General features: G+C 37.8%; 1 long non-coding RNA gene across 3 annotated transcripts in view; it reads left to right on the top strand.

Annotated features, from left to right (window-relative positions):
• Positions 1-4,998: 4,998 nt before the first annotated feature.
• Positions 4,999-16,540, top strand: part of LOC106542660 (uncharacterized) — a 51,536-nt gene continuing 39,994 nt past the window's right edge. For all 3 annotated transcript variants that reach the window (XR_015695961.1, XR_015695962.1, XR_001313067.2), the window contains exon 1: positions 4,999-5,097. This is a non-coding gene — a long non-coding RNA (uncharacterized LOC106542660). The remainder of the gene's footprint in view (positions 5,098-16,540) is intronic.

Below are 16,540 nucleotides of genomic sequence, written 5' to 3' on the forward strand. Positions count from 1 at the left end.
ATGGAAGCTGGCTAAGCTGTGCGTAGTGGCAATTTTTCAGAATAAGTCCGCATTACTGTAAATGGATTCCTTGTTCTGAAGGACATTTTCTTTTAATATATTTCATGCCTGTTAAAAATTGTAAACAAAACATTTTAAACTGTGCATTTGGGTATTCACATCTTCAGGAATAAACCCTCTGAGTCGCTATCCCCTTAAAGCAATGAAGCTTTCAAATGGATAGCTAAATAAATTCCAAAGTCCATTAAGCAGAGTAATTTACAGTGTTCTTAGGTTTTGTTCATGGAATTACATTAGCACAGTTTTCTGTTTGGCTTTGAGGAAAAAAAAAAACCTCATTATCCTAAGCAAAACGAATATGTTGGTAGGTGATGGTAAACAAATTGGACTGCTTGGATTTTTTTCTCTCTAAAGAATGTATTCATTGTTTGTATTCCGTGCATTAATTTTGAAAGAAACATGGATCTTTGCAAATGTCACAAAGTATTGAAAATCCTCTGAACAAAATGGCTGGAGCTTTTTTGCTTACTTGTCAAAAGTGGACTGATTGTAGATATGTTTTTGCAAATGGGGAAGATTCATAACAAAGTGGTATTATTTAGGGAGTGTTAGAAACAGAAACAATACAGAAGAAACAAACTGAATCTAGTTATGTTCCACCTACTCCTTAATAAGACACATTGTGTGCATTTCTGTTTATCTATTTTCTTACACCCACATATAGCCACACATTCATATGCATGCACAATAATTTTAGTTACGGAAACATTGCTGCATTAAATACATTGTATTGTTTTTATCATTTAGTGAGCACTTTTTTATTCCAAGGAATACACACTGGATTGGCATCTTCCCAAATAAACTGATTTAGTATCATGAATTCAGTAATAACAGAAAAGCCAAAATTTTTGAATAAACTTATTAATCCCTGGAAGACTATTTTCATCCGTCTAATTCATTCACACATTTAGAAAAGAGACCTGAGTTTTAGTGAAAATAAAATAATAACATGATACTAAATAACAAATAATAATTTAGTGAAAATAATAGCAAAATATATCAAAATAATATCAAAACCTAGCAATGTTCATGCTTTGAAAATAATTTGGAAAAAATGCTTAAAACCAAGTTTGAACATGTGCTGAGTAGCTAAAATTAACCATTAATGTTATCCTTTTTTAAAGACTTCTACAAGAGCATGAAAAAGATGTGGCTGCTTTATTTACTTGATTTTATCCCACTTTTATTAATTTTTGTCGACAACTCAGGGCAACGAATATATTAAGATGTCTTCCTCCTGTTATTTTTCCCATATCAATAGCCCTGTGAGGGGAGTTGGCTGAGAGAGTGACTGGCCTAAAATGGCCCAGTCAACTATCATGCTTATTATTATTATTATGGTTGTTTACACAGTCAGCCAACTGCTTAGATTGGATTTAGAATTTTTATCCACCTATCAAATCCTTCCCAAGGATCTGGGATAGAGAGATGTTGTTTGATGGTTTTAAAGGCATCATTACAGGATGTAATTTTTTTTTAGTAAAGCTGCCTTTTGTAATTGAATGATAGTGATTTTGTCAATGCCAGTGATATTCAAGGGGTGCATCAGATGTTTCAGAATTGCATCCAAGGCACCTGTTACAATTGGTACTATCTTTGTTTTCTTTTGCAACATTTATTCTACTTCAATTTGTAGGTCTTTGTGTTTCTTTCAGTTCTTTTTCTTCTATTCTTCTGTCTCTAGCTACTGCTACGTTCAGTATCCAGACTTTTTTTTTGTCTTTTCAACTGACAATTTGTTAAGTCTGAGGTATTATGTGTGTTTGAGCAGGTGCTTGTCTGTTTGAATTCTAAATCCCCAGGGCACTTTAGCATCTTCATTTTCTATTAATTTATCTATTTTATAGTCCTACCCATTCTTTTGCATGCAAATGTTGTTTCTTGCAGATATTCCAATGCATCGCTGTTGTTACTTTGTCATGCTGTTGTTTGTGCAATCTTTTGATTTTTTGTAGAGGTAATATTTGCTATCTGTTGCTGTCTTCTCAATTCTGACTTTGTATGCATTTGTTCTTAAAGCTTGGAGAAATAGCCCCTCTGTCTCTTTCTTCACCTTTCTTGCTCTTAGTTATTGCCAGGTCTTATTATCTGCTTTACCTGTTTTTTTAATGTACTGGACATATGACATTTTGCCTTGCGATGTCTCTTTTCTATTCTTTCTTTGGTCTTTCTTATATGCCAGTTTGGTTTCTCCAATGTTCATTAAGCCTTCAAGGTGTACTAGCTTCAATACATCTCCTTGGCTTCACTTATTCCTTCCAATATTATTATTATTGCCATTTTATTATTACTATAGCTTCAAAGCATTGTTAATGCCCCTCTTTAAAAACACATCTTTTTTCAAGTTGGCCAATACTGAAAAAAGTTGTAGTTGCTTCAATGAATGGCAGGCAGGAATAGTAGTTGTGCAAGATCAGAAATACCTACAAGTGTTTATCACAAGATGCCTGTGCAACATGCAGAGGAGAGAAAGGAAGAAAGAAAGTACAAGATCTACTATATGGCTCACTCTGCCATAATAGGACAAAGAACAAATCATTCAATACAAAGATCATTTGGAAGTGGGAGAAACTTCTGATATAATCTACTGGATTCAGAGGTGGTATTCAGCAGTTTTTGACCAGTTCTGGAGAACCAGTAGTGGAAATTTTGAGTAGTTCAGAGAACCAGTAAATACCACCTCTGACTGGCTCTGCCCCCATCTATTCTTTGCCTCTCAAGTCCCAGCTGATCGGGAGGAAATGGGGGATTTTGCAGTAACCTTCCCCTGGAGTGTGAAGCAAATGGAGATTTTACAGTATATTTCCCCTGCCATGCCCACCAAGCCATGCCTACAGAACAGGTAGTAAATTTTTTTGAATCCCACCACTGACTGGATTCCCTGCATGGGTTGCCCCTGCATGGATTGTAGGACAGATGGAGAGGAAGCTAATCATCAGATTGCAAGAACACAAGCAAGTGGTTAGATGAGGAGACCCAAAGTCATTGATAGCCTCACAATGCAATGAAACAGGATATGCATTCAATTTCAAAGCTATTATGATTGTTGCTGGGCAGGGCCAAAACAGCCAGAAAAATGATTGAAGGCTGGGAAATTGACTCCCTGTCAGTCAACAGGAGTGCTGATTTACTACCAGGTACTTAGGAGTTCAAGGCACAAGGAAGCAACAGTCAGTGACTTAACAGGGAATCATCAAAATCCCACGTAACAACTAAAAACTACACATAACCAGGGACCATATAAATACAACACCCAGTGCACATTTTCTGGAGAAAGACAAGTTTCCCAATGATGGGCCCCAGCATGAGCTTGAAAGCTTGGAAGAATAAACCTTTGGTCTCAGTGACTAACTCAGATTGGATCCTGGGACATGTATATATGCCTTCATTCGCAAGATCAGTAGAACTTCTTTTTTTTAAAAAAATCTACCTCTTTACTGAAAGAGGATTTTTAGATAGTTATTAAAATGTGTAAAGCTACAAATATTCTGTGCAACACAGAATATTATTAAGATTGTAAACTGTGAAAAGGAACAAGTGAAAAAAGTTACCTTCTGCTAAGAGTTATTTTCCTTGTGACTGTGAGCAACTTGTCAACATTCAGTGAAGCTGTAACTGATGTGACTAAAGTTCTGCTTACAGCAAGTTATTTCAAATTGGATTATAGCAAGTTTACAGCTGGACTAGATATTCATACATAGGAAGGGTGCTTAAAAAGCCTCAGGAGCTACACAGAGAAACAGATGATTCTATTTTTTTTAAAGAAGTGTCCCAGTTTCGCTTTTATTTCTGTGCATAATTTAATATGCTGGGGAATGACCTTGAAAACTGTGGAAAGTGTACAACCAGAATACTTAATGGAAGATTTTCTCCTGATAAATCCGATAATTTGCTGAGATAAACTTTGGAGTCCCTGCCATTGTCCCAAAGATTCCTTTGGTTAAGATTAGAGTCCCCATCTGGGTGAGCCTACTTGGGACTGGGATTTTCAAGAAAGATCTTCTCATGCTTTGTCACTCACAACAGATGATGAAAATGTTCCTTTTTTTTAAAAAAAGCTCATCTTCTTTAAAAAAACATTGAAGCTTTAGGGTATTTAGCTTGCTGTGATTATCCCTAGTGATTTCAGTATTACTGCTCTTCAGCGCTTTTCAGTTGCTGCTTCCTAGTTTAGTTGTGCATTTTAGGAGGCTTGTTTTATTATTTTTAAGCCATCTAGAATTCTATAATGTAGGAGGGAGACCAATATTCAAAATAAACACAATATCAATTAATCTTATTTCATGGAGGAGTAGACATTTTGAAGGTTTTTCAAATGTATTTCTATTTATATTATGATGCATATGTTGCAAAGGGTTATGCCAAATGCCTTTCTCCCACCTCTATTTCATTCAAGTGAGCTAAATATGGATGAAGTTCAAGAGACATGCTTATTTGTCTGCTTATTTGGAATGAAACAAAATTTCCGATGAATCCCATCTCTAAAATGCCTCTCTATTTCAGACTAACCAGCAGTAAAACATCGTTATAGTCTTAACAATGAATCATATTTCAACCAGCTAATGCTGACTTAATAGAAATTATGCTAATGTAGGCTCAGGTGACCTAACAACTAAAGATGGGGGCAATTCAGAATTTAACAGCTTTAATGGAGAAAGAGGGGAAGGATAGTAGAGTTCAGTGCTTCAGTTATGAAATTATTTATGTATCTATATTAATGATTTAATGGATTTATAGGAAGTTATCCGGCTCACATTTCAGGATGCTATTTTATGTATTTGAGTCTTTATGAGGGTTTTTTTTTTGTTCTGAAAAACTTTTACATTTCTGTTGGTTCTGGTGATTTTCCATAAGTGTTGGTTTGTTTGTCTTAGAGCTTGCAAATCATTTACAGTTAATTGTGTTCCATTGCAAGTTGATGGCTTGAAGTTCATTTTCACTGAAGCAAGTATGAAGATCTGGCAACTCTTCATTGTAGTTGCCCCATTGCTTAACTAAAGGCAAGGTGTCCTTTATGCAGCTGCTTCTGGAGATGTGGTATAGTATAGCACATTATATCTGGAAATTATGGTGTTTCTTGTTAATGTATTCTAGGATTATATATAAAACACTGTGATTTCATTTTAAATTTAATTTCTAAAATTATCTGCAGGGTGCTATGTTTTGTATGTCTTTCCCATACCTTAGAATATTTTTGCATGTTCCTGTGTTATTTTTTCTGTCTTCGAAATCATTGCCTAAGTTGTACATCATCTGTAAAACACATTATACCAGCTTTCTTTTACAGTGTAATGAAAAGTTGTAAGCTCAGTTTTGCCTATTTCTAAATTATGTTACTGATCTCTACTGACCAAGAAGTGAAACTTATGCATTTCCAGCAGAAGAAATTATTTGATATTTAGAGCTGTTTTCACTTAATACCTTATCCAACGTTTACCTGGATTTGACAAAATTTATGAGTCAAAAGTGTAGAGTGTACCTAAGTTTCTCATTCATGAAAATGGTTTCTTCTTCTTATAATGGGTGCTTGGACTTATTGAATACCAGGTATATACTGCTCAAAAGCAGGTGCATCGACTCAAAGCAGAAAGCAGTCTCATCTTAGGTTGAAAAGTTCAACTTCGGGATAGGTGTTCTGATAGCTCTTTGTAATATCAGATCGATGCAGAATACCTGTGAATTGTAATGAAGTTGACCAGATGGTTCCCCACTCCAAATTGAGATTCACACTCACTGTAAATCCCCTTTCATTATTAATCTGCTTCAGAAAAATTGCTGCTCTGGGGTGTTTATTATTTTTAATTTATGTGCTGCCCACCTGACTTCGATCATGTACTTTTCAAGCCTTCTTGCCCGGTTTCACATTGGTTGATGCAACTGACTTATAATATAAGCTTGATGATCTTTGTCAGCCCTTCAAAATTCCTTTCTCAAAGAAATTTTATTTAAATCAAATCTTTGTAGAGCGTATCTTAGCCATTAATAATTTAGTATATAACCAAAGCATCCTTTCTATTAAATTTACATGCATCGCTTACATGGCTATCATCAGATTGAGACATATTATATACTTGGGTAGTAATCCTTCATGTTAATTATTCCTGAATTTTATTTTGAGAAAGACCCCTAAAGAAAATTTACATGTTCAAATTATAATTATAGAAATGATTGATGATACCTGCATGGCTAATTATTTAATAGGTTTATCTCTCATAATACATTTCTCCTTAAATTGATATGTAAAAGTATTGCATATGTGTTTGACCTTAACAATTGTCTATGAATATTATTTTCTGTATTTATCTCCAAATTCTTCCTAAACATTTCAATTGTTCTGAAGAAAAAATAGTACAAACTATCATCTCACTTTCAATGAAGTAGGTTAGTATTTTTCAGTAGCATATCCTAGCATTTCCCATAAAGCTAAATCAACTCAGTCCTTGACATGTACACACCATGAATTTAATCTTTATGAATTAAAGAAATTCCCTCTTATACTTTTTCGATTCATACTTATATCCCAATCCATCTTTATGACCTTTAAGTCCTATTGCTGAACTTCTGCTGCAGTTGTGCATACTGATGCCTCATGTCACTTTAGGGGGCTGTTAATTGTATAATTAATTTCTAGTTTAATTTCAATTATATGGCTAGACACCTTGGCTTTGGACACCTGTCTAATGGCAAATGGATGATCTCTATTATTATTACTACAATGATTATTGAAATTATGCAGGATGCACATGGAGGGACAAGGTGCCCTTTGAACCTTGGAAGGTGCCTTTTATCAATTACTTTACCAAACTCAGTGGTTAACCTTTAAACACACATCTATTATTTATGCTTAAATAGCAGCTAATGCTCTGAGAATAGTGTTTGTCCTCTACTTAGGAATATTTGTAAAGCTAGATCAGGCAAGGGAAAACGAGCGCTGCTGTTGGGTAATATAAGGGGTCATCTACTCCTTCTGCTGAAAAGTGAGTCTTTCAATCTTTTGGAAACCATGAACAACATAAAGAGTTGTAGGAGGTTTGTATCTTGGGTTCTGCTCTGCATTTAGCCTGACAGTTACACTTTACAGTGCAGTTCAAGTATCTGTAACAAATCTTTTTTCTTGGGAGTTGTGTCCTTAAATTTCTGTCTTGAGAGTCTTCTAATTTCTGTGTTGATCTGGGAGACACTTCTATAATCCGATTCAATAAGAACAGGCAAATTATTCAATAAGATCAAGTGTCCACCTTAAGAGCAAGTGCCAATCCTAAGTAAATAATCACCAAAACTTGTTATTAGGAGAAAAAACCTTTTAAATTGAGATTAATAAACCAACCAACCAAAAGCATAAATACTGGCTCCCATCACAATTTACATTATTGTGCCAGAATGATTGAGCCTCTTTTCTTTCTTTCTTTCTTTCTTTCTTTCTTTCTTTCTTTCTTTCTTTCTTTCTTTCTTTCTTTCTTTCTTTCTTTCTTTCTTTCTTTCTTTCTTTCTTTCTTGGGAGGGGGGAGATGGAAGGCAGTGCTATATAAAAAGTGAATAAGCCTTAAGCTTAAGGTGTTAAAATGGGCAGTTCTGCTTCTCGGCTTAAGCAATTTTGGGGATGTTTTATATCTGAGCTTTGATGTTTAAGTTTTTGCAATTATAATCGCTGCTGAAATCTATTGCATGTTTTTGGAAACAATATGCTAGTTATAAAAATATTAAGAGACTGCTGTTTTCAATTGAATGAGAAATTTGTTCTTTAATACTCTGAAGGTCCATTTTAGTCTTGACATCACTCTGCCAACAAAAGTACGTATAGTCAAAGCTATGGTTTTCCCAATTGCAATGTATGGCTGTGAAAATTGGACCATAAGAAAGGCTGAGCGCCAAAGAATTGAGGCCTTTGAACTCTGGTGTTGGAGAAGACTCCTGTGGGTCCCTTGGACTGCAAGATGATCAAACCTGTCAATCCTAGGGGAGATCAATCCTGACTGCTCTTTAGAAGGCCAGATCTTGAAGATGAAACTCAAATATTTTGTCCACCTAATGAGAAGGAAGGACTCACTGGAGAAGAGCCTAATGCTGGGAACAATTGAGGGCAAAAGAAGAATGAGACGACAGACAATGAGGTGGCTGGATGGAGTCACTGAAGCAGTAGGCAACAGCTTAAATAGGCTCCAGAGGATGGTAGAAGACAGGAAGGCCTGTTGGAATATTGTCTATGGGGTTGTGATGGGCCGGACACGACTTTGCAACTAAGAACAAAATTTTGATCCTCTGGTGGCAAGTCTGCTATCCATGTTTCTCTTTAATTCAAAACATTGTTTTATAACTTGTATTGTTCTAGTAACAAGTGAGCAGCTTATGAAAAGAAAAAAAATAATAAAAATAATAAAAGGCGGTAAGTCTGGTATAAAGTTGACTTAAATTTAGAATGAATTACAAATGCTAAAGGCCATTGTTTAGTTTTCATGAGCAGTTGGATAAGTCCACTGAATTTCTTTTATGTGAACAATTTATTTCTTTTTGTTAAATACCTACAAAATAAGACATGTCCAGCAGAGATTTGCAAGTCAGATGATTGTCCACAACACATTAAGATCTTGTATTCCAATTCTAGTTTTTAATAGGGTCTATAAACTGCTTGACTTTATTCAGGATTTAATTAAGTTTGGGAGAACAGTAAATTGTAGCTTATGGGACAACGTGACTTAAACCCGTTTTACTTATTTTGACCTTTTGTTATTCCATGCAACTCTTTTAAAGTGACTGTGGTCAACATCAAGAAAGAATTGCATATAAATTGTGAATTTTAAAGTAGCAGCCCGATATAGCTATTTATTAATCAAGCATTAGTTATGGTAGTTAAGCATTTAGGGATAATAAAATGTAAATGTGCTTTTGGTGTAAACTATGTTACTTGAAAATATATTCTTGAAGAAAAATGGTTGCAGTAAGATTATAGGGAATATTAATCATGTGTATTTGCATATTTTACAGAAGGTTATGTAGATGTTGCTAAAATATACAACAATTTAAGGAAGTGTTTTTATGAATAATAAAATGAAATGAAAAAAAAAACACAAAGCAAGGCTTAATTTGATCACTATAATGAAAAGAACAACTTCTTTATGGACACCTTGGTTGCTTTATTTATTTTTACTATTGATAGTAATGGTTACTATCTTAAAAAGATGGCAAAGAATAAATACAGAATAACGGAGTTGGAAGGGAATTTAGAGGTCTTCTAGTCCAGCCCCCTGCTCAAACAAGAGACCCTACCATTTCAGATAAGTGGTGGTCCAAAGTCTTTTAAAAAACTTACAGTGAGGACAACTCCTGAAGGCAAGTCATTCCTCTGATTAATTGTTCTAATAATCAGAAAATTTTTCCTTAGTTCTAATTGGTTGTCTCCTTGATTAATTTCCATCCATTGCTTCTTGCCCTGCCTTCAGGAGGTTTGGAGAATAGCTTGACCTTCTCTTCTTTGTAACAGCTTAGGAACACTGCTATCACATCATCCCTAGTTCTTCTTTTCATTAAACTAGACATTCCGGCAACCATTCTTCACATGTTTTAGCTTCCAGTCCCCTAATCTTCTTTGTTGCACTTCTCTGCACTCTTTCTAGAGACTCAACATCTTTTTTATTTTGTGGTGACCAAAACTGGATGTGGTATTCCAAGTGTGATTGTTACCAAGTGTATTCCAAGTGGGATTGTTATAAAGTGGTATTAACAGTTCATGTGTTCTTGATTCTATCCTTCTGTTAATGCAGGTTCCACCACAAAAGTGCGTTCGACTAAACCACGTTCGACGAAACTGCGTAGCTGACGTCATCAACAGGGCGACAACAGCACGGAGACAGAAGCACGCTGTAAACGCTAAACCTAAAATTAACCCCTAAACCTAAACCTAACCCCCCTAAACCTAACCCTAAACCTAACCCTAAACCTAACCCTTAACCTAACCCTAAACCTAATCCTAATCCTAACCCTTAACCTAACCCTAAACCTAACCCTAACCCTTAACCTAACCCTAAACCTAACCCTAATCCTTAACCTAACCCTAAACCTAACCCTAAACCTAACTCTAACCCTTACCTTAAGTTGAATCGGCTTGCTTTCAAAGCGCTATTTAAAGCGCCCTTCTTTCTCCGTGCTGGCTGTTGTCGCCCTGTTGATGACGTCAGCGACGCGGTTTAATTGGGCGCGGCTTAGTCGAGCGCGGTTTTGACGGGTCACAGTTAATGCAGCCTAGGACTGTATTGGCTTTTTTGGTAGTTGCAATACATTTCTGGCTCATATTTAAGTGATTGTCCACTTAGTCTCCAAGATTCCTCTCATAGTTACTACTACCATTGTGCCAGGTATCACATTTTCTCTTTTCTAGGAATCCAATGTACCTGTTAAAAAGACAAAATACATTTCTTTATAAAAGGTGACTCATGATAACATTATCTAAGCTGGTGATAATATATCCATGAGATTAAAGTAAGAATTACAAATACAAACTTTGGGAAAATGTAATATTGAAAGTATTTTCTGTATAACATGGCAAATCATATAGCAACACTTAACTCACCTGCATATGTCTTTTGCACAAACTAATTCTCAGAAAAAAATATTTTAGCTTACAAAAGAAATAGGGCTGTAGCGCACTGATGTCATGACACCAATTGATGGAGACAGCCAAAATGTTTGACCCATTTTAAAGGAGTGAATTAACAACTCTCACATGGGTTAACAGAAATTGGTATTTAGCTGACAGATGTTGGTAATGCAAAGTCAGCAAAGCATGAAATAGATCACTTCTTTACTACTCTTTACTCAAGAAAATTCTATGTATAAAGTAAATTTTTGTCTTCTAGGGTTCTATATTGCATGAGGACTGTAAAAGAGGAAAAGAAGAAAAGTCTTCCTATTACATTCACAGATAAGGTGACCAGAGGTCCCAGATTTGGCGGGACCGGCACGCTTCTTCATAATTTTTCCCGCGTCCCGGGCCGTTGTCAAAAGATCCCGCTTTAATTTTGGTGCCTTCTTTGATTGCTCGCTCCCCTGCCCATCAGCTGCCACTTGCAACACTGCGCAGCACTTTTCAACTCCCGCGCAGCCGCAGTGATTTGTTTTGATGAGCACGGGGTGACTGGACTGACGGTAAGCCCCTGCCACCACCGGATTAACTGCTGCTGCCTCCTCCTCCTCTAACAGCACTTCCGGATTTGCTGCCCGGCGCTGGCAGCTGAGGTGAAGCCGGCAAAGCTCCCGCCGTGCTTTTGAGGAGCCTTGAGGCTACGGGAGCCAGTAGGAAGGCAGTGGAGGGGCGGGAGCAGGAAAAAAGGCCTGATGGCTCCTCAAAAGCACGATGGCGGCAGAGGGGGCAGGGCAGGGGTAACGCGGTGCCCAGCTCAGGTGCTCCGAGCAGAGGGGGAGCCGCCCCCTTTACCAGCGCTGGGCAGCAAACCATAACAGCGCTGGCAGAGGGGGCAGCTCCCCCTCTGCTCGGAGCACCTGAGCTGGGCACCGCATTACCCCTGCCCTGCCTACTCAGACCAGCTGAGCCTCCCTGGACATTGCAGCAGCAGCAGCCCTAAGTGCGCCAATCTTGGCGTTTTTCACATCAGGGCGTGCAGCAAGAAGAGGGAGTGAGTGAAGACCTTTTCTAGCCGGCGCAAAGGACTTCCCAAGACTTGCTTTGCAGCAATCCAGACTCCCTCTTGCAGCCTGCCCCATTTGCGCTGGCTAGAAAAGTTCTTCACTCACTCCCTCTTCTTGCAGCACACCCCAATTGAAAAACGCCGAGCTCGGCGCACTTGGGGCTGCTGCTGCTCCGACGTCCAGGGAGGCTCAGCTGGTCTGAGTAGGCAGGGCAGGGGTAATGCAGTGCCCAGCTCAGGTGCTCCGAACAGAGGGGGAGCTGCCCCCTCTGCCAGCGCTGGGCAGCAAAGCTTAACATCTCAGCACTGAGATGTTAAGCTTTGCTGCCCAGCGCTGGCAGAGGGGGTGGCTTCCCCTCTGCTCGGAGCACCTGAGCTGGGCACCGCGTTACCCCTGCCCTGCTTACTCAGACCAGCTGAGCCTCCCTGGACATTGCAGCAGCAGCAGCCCCAAGTGTGCCGATCTTGGCGTTTTTCGCATCGGGGGGTGCTGCAAGAAGAGGGAGTGAGTGAAGACCTTTTCTAGTCAGCGCAAAGGCCTTCCCAAGACTTGCTTTGCAGCAATCCAGACTCACTCCCTCCCTCTTGCAGCCCGCCCCATTTGTGCCGACTAGAAAAGATCTTCACTCACTCCCTCTTCTTGCAGCACGCCCCGATGCGAAAAATGCTGAGCTCGGCGCACTTGGGGCTGCTGCTGCTGTGACGTCCAGGGAGGCTCAGCTGGTCTGAGTAACATGAGGGATCGCCTTCATGTTACTAGTCTTCCCAGATGGGCTCTTTTGTTCAGCCTGTAATTAAGGTTCTTTGTTATGTCTTAGTCTTAGAAGATCACCTAGTTAAAAAGAAGGAAGAGGCTCCCTTGGTCCGGAGCCCATCTGCATGTTGGGAGGGAGGGAGAGACACACAGAAAGACAGACAGAGACAGACACACACACACACACACACACACACACACACACACACACACACACACAGAGTGAGTGATTAAATGAGTGAGTGAGTGAGTGACAGAAGAAGGGAGGGGAGAGAGATTAAGAGATTGAGAGATAGAGAGGGAGGGAGGGAGAGAGACAGAGAGAGAGACACACACAGAGTGAGTGATTAACTGAGTAAGTGAGAGACAGACAGACACACACAAACACAGAGTGACAGAGAGAGAGAGGAGGGGAGGGGAGAGAGATAGAGAGAGGGAGGGAGAGAGCTTTCAATTTGTAGGGATGTAACCTGGCTGTTTTTGCCTGCTCTCAAAAGGATGAGCAGGGTTGAACCTGGCTAATAATTGGAGGGGAATCCACCTGGGAATCTCAGTACTGTATATTTAATAGGAAAATATTAAAAATTGTCCAAAAGCAACCATGACAATTTCCATACTACTGCTAAGAAAATTACGACACATCAATAAAATTATAGGAGCTGAGTTTAACTCAAGAGAAACTTTTCTAAAGGTAGACAGTTATGTAACAATTCCATAATTCTGAAAGAACAAGCTTGTTCTATAGGAAATTTAATGCTACAGCAGAATGAAGTAACACTGAAGATAAGTGCAGGTCGTTCTCAATGCACGACCACAATTGAGCCCAAAATTTATGTTGTTAAGTGAGAAATTTATTGAGTTTTGCCCCATTTTACAATTTTTCTTGCCACATTTGTTAAGTGAAAAAAAAATTTTTTAACACCCCCCCCCCCCCCGGTCAAAGGTGTCCCTCTTTACCAATCTGAAAATCTGGTCACCTTATTCACAGAGCAAGTAGGTTGATTTTCATATATTTATTTGGTCATGTGTATCCCATAGAGAAATTAAAGTCAAGCATTTGCCCAGTGATACAGATAAAAGTCAGGAAATGTAAAGTCTCTATCAACATATGAGAGCCATAATTTATATTAAGAAAACCTAGGAGTTTGTCTTTCCAATAGATTGAAGCTTGAAAAAATAGGTTCCTTAATCAAACTTTGAATGTTGGATATCTGTAATTAGACCTGGAATCTTCTGCTTTCATTTCCTAGAATTTATTATACATTGCTGTGACTTACTACGTAGAAATAAAGCGATTGAACTGTCAAAATGGGCTTTAAGATGAAGGCAGACATCAGAGTTTTCAAATGCTTGTCAAAAGAATATGCAAATGTTAAGATTCTTTTATCACCTATAGAAAGCAAATAGGATCCATTAGTGTAAGTTCAAAGAATGTATTCCAGATGGAATATAACAACCAATGCAGCAATCTTAAGTAAAGTAGCATAGCTATTATATCTACATTACATTACAGAATGCAGGTAGGAAAAAAATACTCTTCTGAAAATGCAACAAACCAGCTCTGCCTTACTTGTGTAACTTACTTGTGTAATTCAAAGTAAGTTCCAGATAGTCCCATTTGTTAAGCAACCTGTAGTTCGTGATTGCTTGCTCTGTTTGAGGTTTTAAGCTCTGAATGCTCATTTAGTTTTTAGTGTCTTATGTGCATATGATAAACAGATAAAAATGGGAAAAAATGCTGTATGGGTTCTATTCTAAATATGAGCAGGCTGTTTTCCTGCCCATATTTAGAACAGCTCTTTAGCTCTTCCTTCTACTGTACAAGTGTGGGGAGAGCATAATTAACCTTTTTGTAGTTTTTATGAAAAATGGAATGTATCAAATTTATAAAGCAAATAATTTGGAAAAACTAATTTCTTTTTGATAGAAGTAATATCAAACTTTTGCCCTTTTAAACTGATGGGAATCTGATTAGAATTTATCACTATCAGGTAGGGCAAAGTAAAATGTTGAGAAGACCTTACGGCTCAAAGGGACATGACATCTGTATGAAGAATATCACCACACATGCATAAATACAGTTATACATACAACTAATAAAATCATGTATTTTTAGACATAAGAGATAGAGGTACAAATACAAAACATTAATCTGTTTTTATTTCCCCTTTTAGCATTTAAGAAAAAAACATGTTTTTTCTTCCCATCAAAGAACTCTTCAACATTTAGCTAATAGCTTTCCTTGCCTTGTAAGCAGACACATTTATGGACCCTTTTCCAGAATGCTCAATTCTTCTATGCCAGGGGTGTCAAACTCACATCGTCACGGTGTCGTCATGTGACATATTGTGACTTTTCCCCCCTTCGCTAAACTGGATGCATGATGCATCTGGCCTATGGGCCGCAAGTTTGCCACCCCTGTTCTATGCTATTCCTGTAGAGTAGAAGATATTATCATCCTTAATGGACTCTGTTATCCTTTAGTAAAGTTTAACAACTACTCTACAACCCAGTATATGTTATGTGACAGGTATAGTTGGCTTTTCCAAGATTTGTGGACTGGGATCTAAAAGTGAATTGTTGATTGTATATAGTCCTTTCTCTTCTGGATTTATGTTATTCTAATATAATTTTAATGTTAGGTATTTTAGTGGCACAAGATTTCAACATAGTCTTTTAATGATGCTTTTTATGTTCTGCTGCTGGAATTAAAATGCATATGTTAGTTCAGCAGGATTCTCCCAACACTTTGGCATCTCTCTTACAGGCAAAGAAACAATGGTTTCAAAAATTCACATATTATATACATTTAAAAGTGATTATATACTACTAATAAAAATACACAATGAATTTAATTAAATTTATTACTTCGTTATAGTGGTATTTCTTTCTATTTCTATTGCAGTCACACTTAGATTTATATAGTGCCCCACAGTGATTAGGGCAGTTTACAATGTCAACATACTGCCCTCAACAATCTGGGTTCTCATTTTACCAGCCTTGGAAGGATGGAAGACTGAGTCACCCTTCAACCCCATTAGGATCGAGCTCCAGGCTGTGGGCAGAGTTAGCCTACAATGTTGCATTCTACCGTCTATGGCATCAATTAGCAAATTAATATTATTTACATGAATACCTCATCTGATTTTACTAGTATCATAGGACACAATATTGGCCTGGATTAAAAACTTACATTTAACGTTGTTCCTTTCAAATATCAGCAAAAGTGTTATAATATATTCATTCTATATCAATACTAATGCAAGCAATTGATTGATTAAATGCCATTAGGTGGATGTCAACTCTTAATGATTGCATAGATTTTTTCCACAATGATCTATTCCCAACTTGTCTTTCAGATCTTAATGGTGCTGTAATTGAGCACAAAGTACAAACAAAAAAATATATTTTGGGTGGCATCCAATATTTCAGTGCTGGAAGCCACTCTATGTATGAAGATTTTTTTTACATCTTCTCAAATCTACTCCAATGGACCCAAATTTCTGGAGTAGGTTTTGGGTTATGTAAGAAGTACAATGGAGAAGCAGTATAACCTTTTCCTGACTCCATAGGAGAAAAATATTCCACCTCCTATATTAGGGGTGAGCAATAAAATTTTCATAGGTATTACATGAGAAACTGGGACTGTTGTATAGAGCCACTGCTCCCTGCTGCCGCTTTCCCACCATGGACCACAGAGGGACAGTCGAAGAGTTGGATGCGGGCCCTGAACCTTCAGATGCCCAGGTCTGTTCTTTATGTATAAAAAGCCTTCCTTCCTTCCTTCCTTCCTTCCTTCCTTCCTTCCTTCCTTCCTTCCTTCCTTCCCTCCCCTTTTCAAATACAATAACTTTTTATTACTTGAAAGCATAATCATGTATTAATTTTCTATTTGTATAAATGGGAATTATTTCAATTAGTGCGTGCATTTTTAATTCAGGAAGATATTTTTTTATTAATAGTCACATGGACACTTGAACATACATGCATGCAGACACACACACACAAGCCAAGTTCTCATAGTATAGTAAGCCAAGTTCTCATAGCATAGTAAGCGATTACCAAACATGGTTCGATTGATTTTAGC

Source organism: Thamnophis sirtalis, unplaced genomic scaffold (genome assembly GCF_051295495.1).
Source record: "Thamnophis sirtalis isolate CommonGarterSnake01/CBP01778 unplaced genomic scaffold, rThaSir2_p1.2 scaffold_3, whole genome shotgun sequence".
Taxonomy (NCBI): Eukaryota; Metazoa; Chordata; class Lepidosauria; order Squamata; family Natricidae; genus Thamnophis; species Thamnophis sirtalis.